Source organism: Haliotis rubra, unplaced genomic scaffold, assembly GCF_003918875.1.
Source record: "Haliotis rubra isolate DU_JTF1 unplaced genomic scaffold, ASM391887v1 Scf4, whole genome shotgun sequence".
In the NCBI taxonomy this organism is placed as follows: domain Eukaryota; kingdom Metazoa; phylum Mollusca; class Gastropoda; order Lepetellida; family Haliotidae; genus Haliotis; species Haliotis rubra.
The window spans coordinates 3,981,196-3,992,075 of NW_025767079.1; positions in this window are offsets into that span (position 1 = coordinate 3,981,196).

Genomic DNA, 10,880 nt, shown 5'->3' on the forward strand with positions numbered 1-10,880 from the left:
TATTGCTAAAAGTAGTGTAAAACTAAACTCACTCACTCACTCATCTTACTCATCTGACTCACTCACTCGCTCACTCACTCATTCACTCACTAGCTCACTCACTCACTCACTCACTCACTCACCCACTCACTCACTCACTCAGAACACGAACCTATGCAGTGCCACTTTTTACAAAAGCGATCCAACGCTATTCTCAGTTTAAAGGCCATTATCCTTCATCGGCTGTACCGGGAAAGTCTTCGTACAAGTTGTGCAGAATTATTTTCATGGGAATTCGTTGTAGTACAAATTACAATCAGCTGGTTTCCAAACCGGTCGCTCGACCGTCCACCAACTAGAATTAAATAATCAAGTGTGTAATGCTGTAGAGTTCTATTGTAAGGTCTTCTGTGATGTCTCAGAACCGTTTGATAGCGTGTCCCACTCTGGACTGTTATATAAATTGATATGTTATGGTACAAATGATGAATTACTGTAGTGTCTGGTCGACTACATTTACAGCTCACAAACAGTCTGTGTCTTCAAATGGCACATTGTCTGATAATGAAAAGGGAAAAGCTGGTGTACTACAGGGATTGGTGCTTGGTCCTTTCCTGTTCCTTGTCTACATCAATATTCTGAACACTTCAACAAGATGATGAATTTCCGACGAACACACCCATGGGCATATCATCTAATAACACTGGATATATAAATAATTAATAATAATTAATAATATATGAATAATAGTATAAAGGTGTTCAAGATTAACTAATTCCCTATGCATGTACTCCCAGGAAATTGTTGTGTTTTCGTACACAAAAGAGTCGAATACAACTTTGAAACTATTTTTGGAGCATGAAACTATAAAAAAATGTTAAACACACAAATACCTGGGTACTATATTGTCGGCAAAAGGCTATACGTCTGTTAAAATGTATATTTGGAAACTCCATTGGAGTCCCTTTCAAAGCGCGTCAGAGAAAACGTACACTGTCTTTGTTTCATCAAAACTGTAAGAACGTTAATGAGCTCGTACCTTATTCGGCCAGGACAAATATAACCTTAAACCTAGGAAATACTGCAAACATCCACATCCCCTAATGACGTTCAAAGGCATCTGAACCCTCGTTTATACCATCCCCTGTTACACTGTGGAATACAATACAAAGAGTGAGTGAGTTTAGTTTTACGCTAACCTTAGGAATGTCCAGCAATATCACAGCGGGGGATACCAGAAATGGGCTTCACACATTGTACCCATGTGGGGAATCGAACCCGGGTCTTCGGCGTGGCAAGGGGCGGTGGGTAGCCTAGTGGTTTTACGCCAATTTTAGCAATATTCCAGCAATATCACGGCGGGGGATACCAGAAATGGGCTTCACACATTGTACCCATGTGGGGAATCGAACCCGGGTCTTCGGCTTGGCAAGGGGCGGTGGGTAGCCTAGTGGTTTTGCGCCAATTTAAGCAATATTCCAGCAACATCACGGCGGGGGACACCAGAAATGGGCTTCACACATTGTACCCATGTGGGGAATCGAACCCGGGTCTTCGGCGTGACGAGCGAACACGTTAACCACTAGGCTACCCCACCGCCCCTCTAAATTCATTAGTCATTACATAGCGAGGAAAGTTAAGTGGACGGGATGATGAATGTGACATTCCAAGTGATGCAATGACACGGATGTATATCAAGGATGTGACAGTTCTAATTATGAACTATGAGTGTCCTGTGATGTACATGCGTGTACGTGCATAGGTTTCCGGACACATGATGGTCAGCGGCGATAAGAATGAGTAAGTTCAGTTCTACGCCGCACTCAGCAATATTGCAGCTATATGGCGGCGGTCTGTAAATAATCGAGTCTGGACCAGACAACCCAGTGATCAACAGCATGAGCATCGATCTGCACAAGTGGAAACCGATGAATGTGTCAACCGAGCCAGCGAGCCTGACCACCCGATCCCGTTAGTCGCCTCTTAGGACAAGCATGGGTTACTGAAGGCTCATTCTTCCCCGGACCTTCACGGGTTGCGGCGAGAAGAGGAAGCAGTGGGCAGTTGGCGTCCTGTTCAACTTCTCCATTACGGCAATGACTGAATGATATTCCTTTTTTAATTGAGTGAGTCAATGAGTTTAGGTTTACGCCGCTTTTAGCACTAGTCCAGCAATATCACGGCTGGGACACCGGGAGTGGTCTTCATTTATCGTATCCACGTGGTGAATCGAACCTGGTTCTTCGGCGTGGCAAGGGGCGGAGGAGTAGCCTAGCGGGTTTACGCCGCTTTTAGCAATATCCCAGCAATATCTCGGCGAGGAACACCAGAAATGGTATTCAGATATTGTACCCATGTGGGGAATCAAACCCTGGTCTTCAGCGTGACGAGCGAACGCTTTAACCACTAGGCTACCCCGCCGCCCATTCCTTATGACACCTGTTAGAAATGTGTGTGTATGCGTGTTTGCGCACCGTTCCTAGGAAAGCAGACATAATCTGGTGAAGGTGTGGTTTAAAAGAAATGTTCGGGAAAATTTACAGACGGGGGATTCTAGGACATATAAAGAAGACATATAGACAGGATAAGCGCGCATACTTCTGGTGTTGCGGATGCAGAATAGCCAACATCATGACCAGGAGTACGAGAAGACCACCTGCTCAACATCATGGAGCAGCATCCCCCTCCTCCTCACCACGCCCACACACTCTGTTCTTGTCTCAAGGTAAAACGTCTATTTCGCAACATTACGCTGATGCCCCCCTCGTCGTCAGGCTCCCCAGTCTCTACTTTACTCGACGTTTGGATTAATTTATGATCCGTAAACTGTGTGAAGTGTATGAACTGAAGGTTTGTTAAATGCCGTGACGTTGTGCTGTGGCAGTTCAAAGGATGCATTTTCTTTTATGACAAGGGATTTCGCACTGTTTTATAGTGGTGGCTTTATGGCTGGATATATCAACGCCGCTCACCTGCAAATGACAGGTAAATAGTGAATGGGTATGGTTTTAACCCAGCAATATCATTGCGGGGAGTTACGTAGTTAGCTTCTTACATTATACACAAATGTAAATGCCGCTCGCCTGTAAATGACAGGTAATAATAATAGTGAGTGAGTGAGTGTGTATGCCTTTTACGCCGCCTTTAGATATATGTATTCCAGCAATATCATTGCGGGGGACATCGGAAATTAGCTTTTTACATATACACATAAAACCTCGCGATAAAACTTGAACAATTTGTTGATAATATGTCAACGTTCCACGACAGTGGGGATCGGTGTTCATAACATCGATCACTGGATTGTCTGGTCCAGATACACATACAGTTGCAATAATGCTGGAATAAGTTGTGTTGTATTTTTATATGGTTATAAAACTTGTCGTTTCACGACAGTGGAGATCGGTATTCATAACATCGACCACTGGATTGTCTGGCCCAGATACACAAGCTGCCGCAATAAAGCTGAAATATTGTTGACAACGACAAACAAAACAAACTCAATCCTTTGTCATTTATAACCAAACATCAGTCAATACCTTATATGACGTCATACAGAAGGATACATGTCTCCCTCTTCCTTCATAAAACAACAGCTCGGAGTCACACCTCCAGCAACACAGACTCATCTGAATATTTTGTCAATGGTGGATACCGTCGACACGATAAGCCTTGACCCACAAACACGTCGTCAGCGACAACCGAACGTCTACTGCCCCTCGGCGTCGCTGCTGTGCTATTTACCAAGCCTTACCGCCATGAACAATTGCCCCAAAGGTCAAGCACACGTCAGTGAGGAGTACCCCCTTTAGATCTATTACCGACGTCGGAGTTATTTCTCGGAAGGACACAAAGTGCACCGAACTAATCCCTCACAGAGCTCAGCATGTTAAATGATTGTGGCGGAGACTAATTTGTAGAATACAACAATTCCCCGTAAATTTGCACCCATGGTTGACTCGGGCGCTCAAATTGGATTGGCACGTCTTTCATTTGTATGGAATCAAATTGACAAGAACGTTGGCAAATGACCTGATTTTGACTCTGTGACACAAATTGATGCCAATTCCAAAGATTCGTTGTGTAACAAGGACAATCGACATGTTGATATGACGGGCGAACGCAGATATAGACGGTGATTTCATTCCCTGTCATACTGTGGCAAAATTAGAGCATGGCCGTAGCATGGCATGTAAAAATACTTTATGATGGCACAATTCTATAAATATTCAAGATTCCGGCATTGTAAAATATAGTTAGGATAAATCACGTGTATTCTCACGGGATTGGATTAGGATATTTTCTTCTTGAAACCAAAACGCAATTCCAAGGTAATGTTTCACGCCCTTTCGTCGTGTCAGGATCCGATTCCGATCCCCTATTCCCCTGATTAGGCTTCTTGGTGTTTAACCAATGGGAGAAGGTTTGTGAAAAGTGTTAAATGTCGGGGACCAATGAATTTCCTCATCGAGGTGAGAGAGTTGGATTGGGGAGAGACATGGAGATAGAGAGAGGGAGACAGAGAGACATAGAGAGAGATAGGGGAGAGAGAGGGGAAGATGGAGAGAGACAGGGGAGAGTGAGAGAGCAAGCGAGGGAGAGAAATGGGAGATGGAGAGAGGAGATAAAGAGGGAGGGAGAAAGGGAGATAGAGAGAGATAGGGGAGTGAGTGATGGAGAGAGATAGGGGGAGAGATCAAACGAGGGAGAGAGAAAAATACACAATGAATACTACACAGTTTCTGTGCGTATTTTGGGGTTCCTGTGTGTCTAACCTACGGTGTGACATACAAACACACACACACACACACACACACACACACACACACACACACACACACACACACACAGAGATATTGAGGTTGGGAAGATGAAGCAAGACAAAATGAACATCAGGATAAAAAAACACCTCCACACACAAAACATCATTGCCTTCGTTAATATACCATGTTTCATACGGAGAGAGAATGTGTCGGTATCATAAAATACATTCCACCATCGATGCCTTTGTAACGGGGACATCCAATTTCCCTAGAAATATGTTAACATTGACACTAAACAACGTCATAATATATTTTCCATTTCATGTGGAAATATACATCATGTTTAAGTCTGTTTCGGCTATCCTCCGCATGATGTATGACCAGGCTGTGTTCTCTTATTATGCCTACAGTTCTTTTTATTGCTGATTCCACTTTTTCCTTGGATTTTGTTGCGACAGTTCCCTCTGTGCCAACACCTACAACAAGTTGACGAGTTTCAGCTTATAACAACATCCTCTACTCCAAAAGTCGTTAACCTCAAAGCAACTTGAAGCCCCAGTGCCCTACTTGCCATGTCAACATCTACTGGAGGCAGTATTGTTACCATATGTCCTTTTCTGTCTCGCAGTGTTTGTGTTGTACACCTAATTTAATATGTAAGTCGTTGAGCTTATTATGAAATTTTGTTGACAACTTCTTGAAGGTTCTGAAAAATCTCGATATGATGCCCTTCAATCAGTGGCCTTATAACGAGGATGCAAAGATATTTTGTTGGACTCGTAAAATTTCGGTATAAGGCCTTCCTTTGTGGCATTATAAAAATGCTGTGGAAAAATTAACTACTCCTTTAACTTACGGTGTTAATTTCGCTGTAATGCCTTCCTTTGTGGCATTATAATGATGCTGTAGAAACATTAACTACTCATTTAACTTACTGTGTTAATTTCGTTGTAATGCCTTCAAATGCGTGGTGCCATATCCGTTCACTGACCCTTTTTTGAAATCATTGTGAAATCTCTCTGTGATGACGTCCTTCATTAACTACTCGCTGGCCTTCCTCTAAATCTCGTTGTAATGCCTTCCCATAGGTGGTGTCAGGAGAATGATGTCCCTTCAGTAACTACTCGCTGGCCTTCCTCTAAATCTCGTTGTAATGCCTTCCCATAGGTGGTGTCAGGAGAATGATGTCCCTTTATTTACTGCTCGCTGGCCTTCCTCTAAATCTCGTTGTAATGCCTTCCCATGGGTGGTGTCAGGAGAATGATGTCCCTTCATTAACTACTCGCAGGCCTTCCTCTAAATCTCGTTGTAATGCCTTCCCATAGGTGGTGTCAGGAGAATGATGTCCCTTCATTAACTACTCGCTGGCCTTCCTCTAAATCTCGTTGTAATGCCTTCCCATAGGCGGCGCCAGAAGAATGATGTCCTTCATTCACTATTTGCTGGCCTTCCTCCATGAATTGTATTGCAATGCCTTCCCAATAGGACGTCATAATAATGATTCCTTCATTAACTACTCGAAGGCCTTCCTCTATAAATCTCGTTGCAATGGCTTCCCATAGGCGGCGCCAGAAGAATGATGTCCTTCATTCACTATTTGCTGGCCTTCCTCCATGAATTGTATTGCAATGCCTTCCCAATAGGACGTCATAATAATCATGTCCTTCATTAACTACTCGAAGGCCTTCCTCTATAAATCTCGTTGCAATGGCTTCCCCTAAGTGGTGTCAGGAGAATGATGTCCTTCATTCACTATTTGCTGGCCTTCCTCCATGAATTGTATTGCAATACCTTCCCAATAGGGCGTCATAATAACCATGTCCCTTCAATCACTACTCGAAGACCTTCCTCTATAAATCTCGTTGCAATGGCTTCCCCTAAGTGGTGTCAGGAGAATGATGTCCCCCATTAACTTCGCGCTGGCCTTCCACTATAAACCTCATTGCAAGTCGGTAAACGTTCAACCCCTTTCCTTTCGGCATATACTCAACATCAAGCTGACCCGCTGCGACATTACGTAATTGCTGTTCATGACGTTGGAGTGAACACATGCCCGACAACGGTGATCGTTTGCAGACTGGGATGATCTGGGTGAGACTCGTGGTGGTATGGAGAGTGGGGAGGGTGTTTGGAAAGAGATATCTTTGTCTCCAAATGCATCCTCTTGGCCTAGAAAAACAGGATGACTACAATGCACCCTGTGTACCGAGGTGACAGCAACGTTCACAGCAACCTCCCCCTTCCGCCCTCGATTGACGTCGTGGGTAACGTAATGTCGACCTGGAAAAACGGGCGCATGGCAAGCAATTAATTTGACACTTGTATGAATGGTGAAGTAAATCACTGCTAAATGTCTGTTTAAACCGGTCTTACGAACACTGAATGATTGCGCTAGCAAGATTCCATATTTACAATAGCTCTGGGGAAAAAAGACCGGTCTCAGCAGAGAACGGTGTACCATTATCTGAGAAATCCCCCCGGACACAAAGGCCCATCGGGCTCACTCGGGCTCATCCGGTCTCACTCGGCCACATCCGGGCCCTCTTGGGGGCTAATGGCGCCCTGCTTTGTTTTCTTCAGCTGATCGACCGCACGTCAGTGGGCTGAGTGGATAGTATCCTGACAACATCGGTGTCTATGTATAGGGTAGTGCCTGGGGGAAATTTGTTGATTTGTTCGCTTGTTAAAGACGTACAATAGGGAAATATAGGTTTGGCAATATATCCATTAAAACAAAAGTTGACGAATTAATTGTATCAGTGAGTGAGTTTAGTTTTACGCCGCTTTTAGCCATTTTCCAGCAAATTCACGGCGGGGAACACCAGAAATTGTCCTCCGCCGTGATACACGTATTGCTGGAATATTGTTGAAAGCGGCGTAAAACTAAACTCACTCGCTCACCCATCCCCGTCAGCCTAGAAGATGGGCACACTTGTTACTGACTGCGTGAACCCCCTGATACGTTATGGCCCATTTGCATACGCAAGGTGCGCTGTTCTTGTGGACTTTTGATCATTACTACACTTTGAAACATTTCCACGTAATTACATTTAATTCGAGGCAGCAATTGTTTAACTCTGTTTGTTCGTGTGTCACAACATCTTTTGCCTTTGAGCATACTTTAGTCAATCTTGCAATTATAAAGTTCAGTTCATTTATTGCAAACAGCAACAACCCATATTTTTCAGTCTACACTAGTCCCTTCTTGTCATCCATATTTCCTCTGGGGCGGCGGGGTAGTCCAGTGGTTAAAGTGTTCGCTCGTCACGCCGAAGACCCGATTCAATTCCCCACATGCATGAATATAATGTGTGAAGTCCATTTTCTGTGTCCCCCGCCACGATATTGCTCGAATATGTCTAAAAGCTGCGAAAAACCATACTCACTCACTCACTCCCGCCTCTGATTTCCCCATAATTCCTCACTGTGAATTTTTCGTGCATGCGACGTGCTTATTCTGTATTTTCATTTAAATAACATTGCGTTCACCAAACTTGATATTTAATTACAAGGCTTTCTTGAGTGTATTCAATGATTTCCTTCTCAGTCTATTTTCACTGTTGTTTTTATTTAAAAGAATATAGCATCCATATACTAAATAATACACGATCAAACTGACACGATCTATTTAGACTGAAGAGCAAAAGAAACAATACCTCTAAGCTGATTTTATCGTTCAAAATATCCTATGTCAGCGATCTCACATTAAAGCAAAGTTCTCCTACTTTTAGTTTTTACGAAATAATTTGATTTAAAACTTCAAAAACAAATTAAATTGCAAAAACCATAAACTGCTTATGGGTATCTTCAAAACCGTATCTTTGAAAATCAATAAATTTTGCTTCACATTGCTGACATGGAAGGGGTCAGATGGTTACACTTCCATTTCTTAGCCCAGTCTTCCTTGAAGCAATTCTCTTTTAAACAAAATTGTGCTGACCCAGATTGCGTTCACAAACTGTCGCAGGATGAAAGATAATTGTTGTTTAACGCCGCACTCAGCAATATTTCAGCTATATGGCGGCGGTCTGTAAATAATCTGGACCAGACAGTCCAATGATCAACAGCATGAGCATCGATCTACGCAATTGGGATACGATGACCCGTGTCAACCCAGTCAGCGACCCTGACCACCCGATCCCGTTAGTCGCCTCGTACGACTAGCATGAGTTGCTGAATTCTAACCCGAATCCTTCGCAGGAATGAGTAATGGTTTTTCGAAGTGCCTTTTTGCGTGTAAACTTAGTCGGGGTGCGCATGACAACCATTTCAAATGTTAGTGAAAAGACATCATAGTCAAACAGAAGCCGTATTCCATTATTACCATGCTAATTTGAGAAATCCAAACGGTCTGCCGAGATGACATGTCGATTCCTCTCCCACAGGTGCCACCATTATTATCTGTGTTAACAAAGGACAACATATCGAAGATCTTGTTGGCATTTTCACTCTTTGAAACGAAGCATGATAAGAACTTTACACCTGCTATTGCTATTGAATTCTGGCGCATTATACTTCCAGATTTGTCTATATGTCAGTTTGGTCTTATTTGATATGGTGGGAATCATATCATTGAATCCAGATTTGAATGTCTAATTTAGTTACTGTTACTTATGCTAGTTTTCCTGAACCGTTCATTATTCATTTATTGCTTACATGATAACTGCGAAAATCTCCACAGCTACATAGATCTACGGTTCTTTCATGTCTGGAGTATACATTATTCATATTACTGGCTTTTACTTGTCCTTTTTCAGTTTCCTCTGAACATATAATCAATTTATCGTTGACACTTCTATTACCCAGTCGCCTACTCATACCGAACTGTATACGTCTTGTGCTTTATGTTACGAGCATTCATTTCTGTTCAGGTCTCTGATAGAATATCGGGCATATACGTTATTCACATTCAACATATACAGACGGTATGTAGTATGACTCTCTGCTTGTACAATGACACTGCCATGTGTTTGTGAAACCGGTTGGATTACACATAATCAATTTGGCATACATTTCGTTATGTAGATAGACAAAATGAGTTCAGTGCTTCAAGAAGAAAGTTTTTGTCAAATGCAGCATGTCTACATAGCCACAAGATTCGTAATATAGTCCATGGTTATTCTGGGCCTTGTGGTTTAAGCGTTCGCTCGTCACACCGAAGACCTGGGTTTGATTCCCCACATTGGTACAATTTATGAAGCCCATTTCTGGTGTCCCCCGCCGTGATAAATTACTGGAATATAGCTAATCAAAAAGCGGCGTAAAACTAAACACACTCATTTCATGGTTATTCTTGCCACTTTTGGGGCGGTGGGGTAGCCTCGTGGTAAAAGCGTTGGCTCGTCACGCCGAAGACCCGGGTTCGAATCCCCACATTGGTACAATGTGTGAATCCGATTTCTGGTGTCCCCCGCCGTGATGTTGCTGGAATATTGCTAAACGCAGCGTAAAACCAAACTCAGTCAGTCAGTCTTGCCACTTTTACGGTCCTGTTGTTACATCGACTCAAACTGAACTTGAAGCTGAACCCGGAAGAGAAAATATTGCCTCACTGTTTTCATTTGGTTGCACATGTGGTGTGCATGTATGCGAACGTGAATCACTTGAATAAAACTTTTGAGGTTTCTAAACGGATTTTGAGCGGTGGAGCTTTTTACTCACACGTTATCAGTCATCTGTTTACCCAAGTTGTAATATAGCTTGTCAGATCGTGTTATTAAAGAAGCATCCAGATGAAGCGGGACATATAACTTGCCAGTTAGCTTCAATATCCTAATCAGTTACAGCACTGAACACTGGTCAGCGTGGTCATTTTTCAGTAAACAGTCGGGCGTGTTTCCCTTGTCGAAGACATGGCTGAAATATTGCCAAAGTGACCTTAACTCACTCACTCAAAGCTAAAAACGTCCTAGCGTCTGTTGTGACAATGCAATTGTTCAGGTCTACCCCCCGTGAAGATCCAGGTTAGAATTAATCTTCAGTAACCCATGCTTGTCGTAAGAGGCGACTAATGGGATCGGGTGGTCAGGCTCGCTGACTTGGTTGACACATGTCATTGTATCCCAGTTGCGTAGGACGATTCTCATGCTGTTGATCACTGGATTGTCTGGTCCAGACCCGATTATTTACAGACCGCAG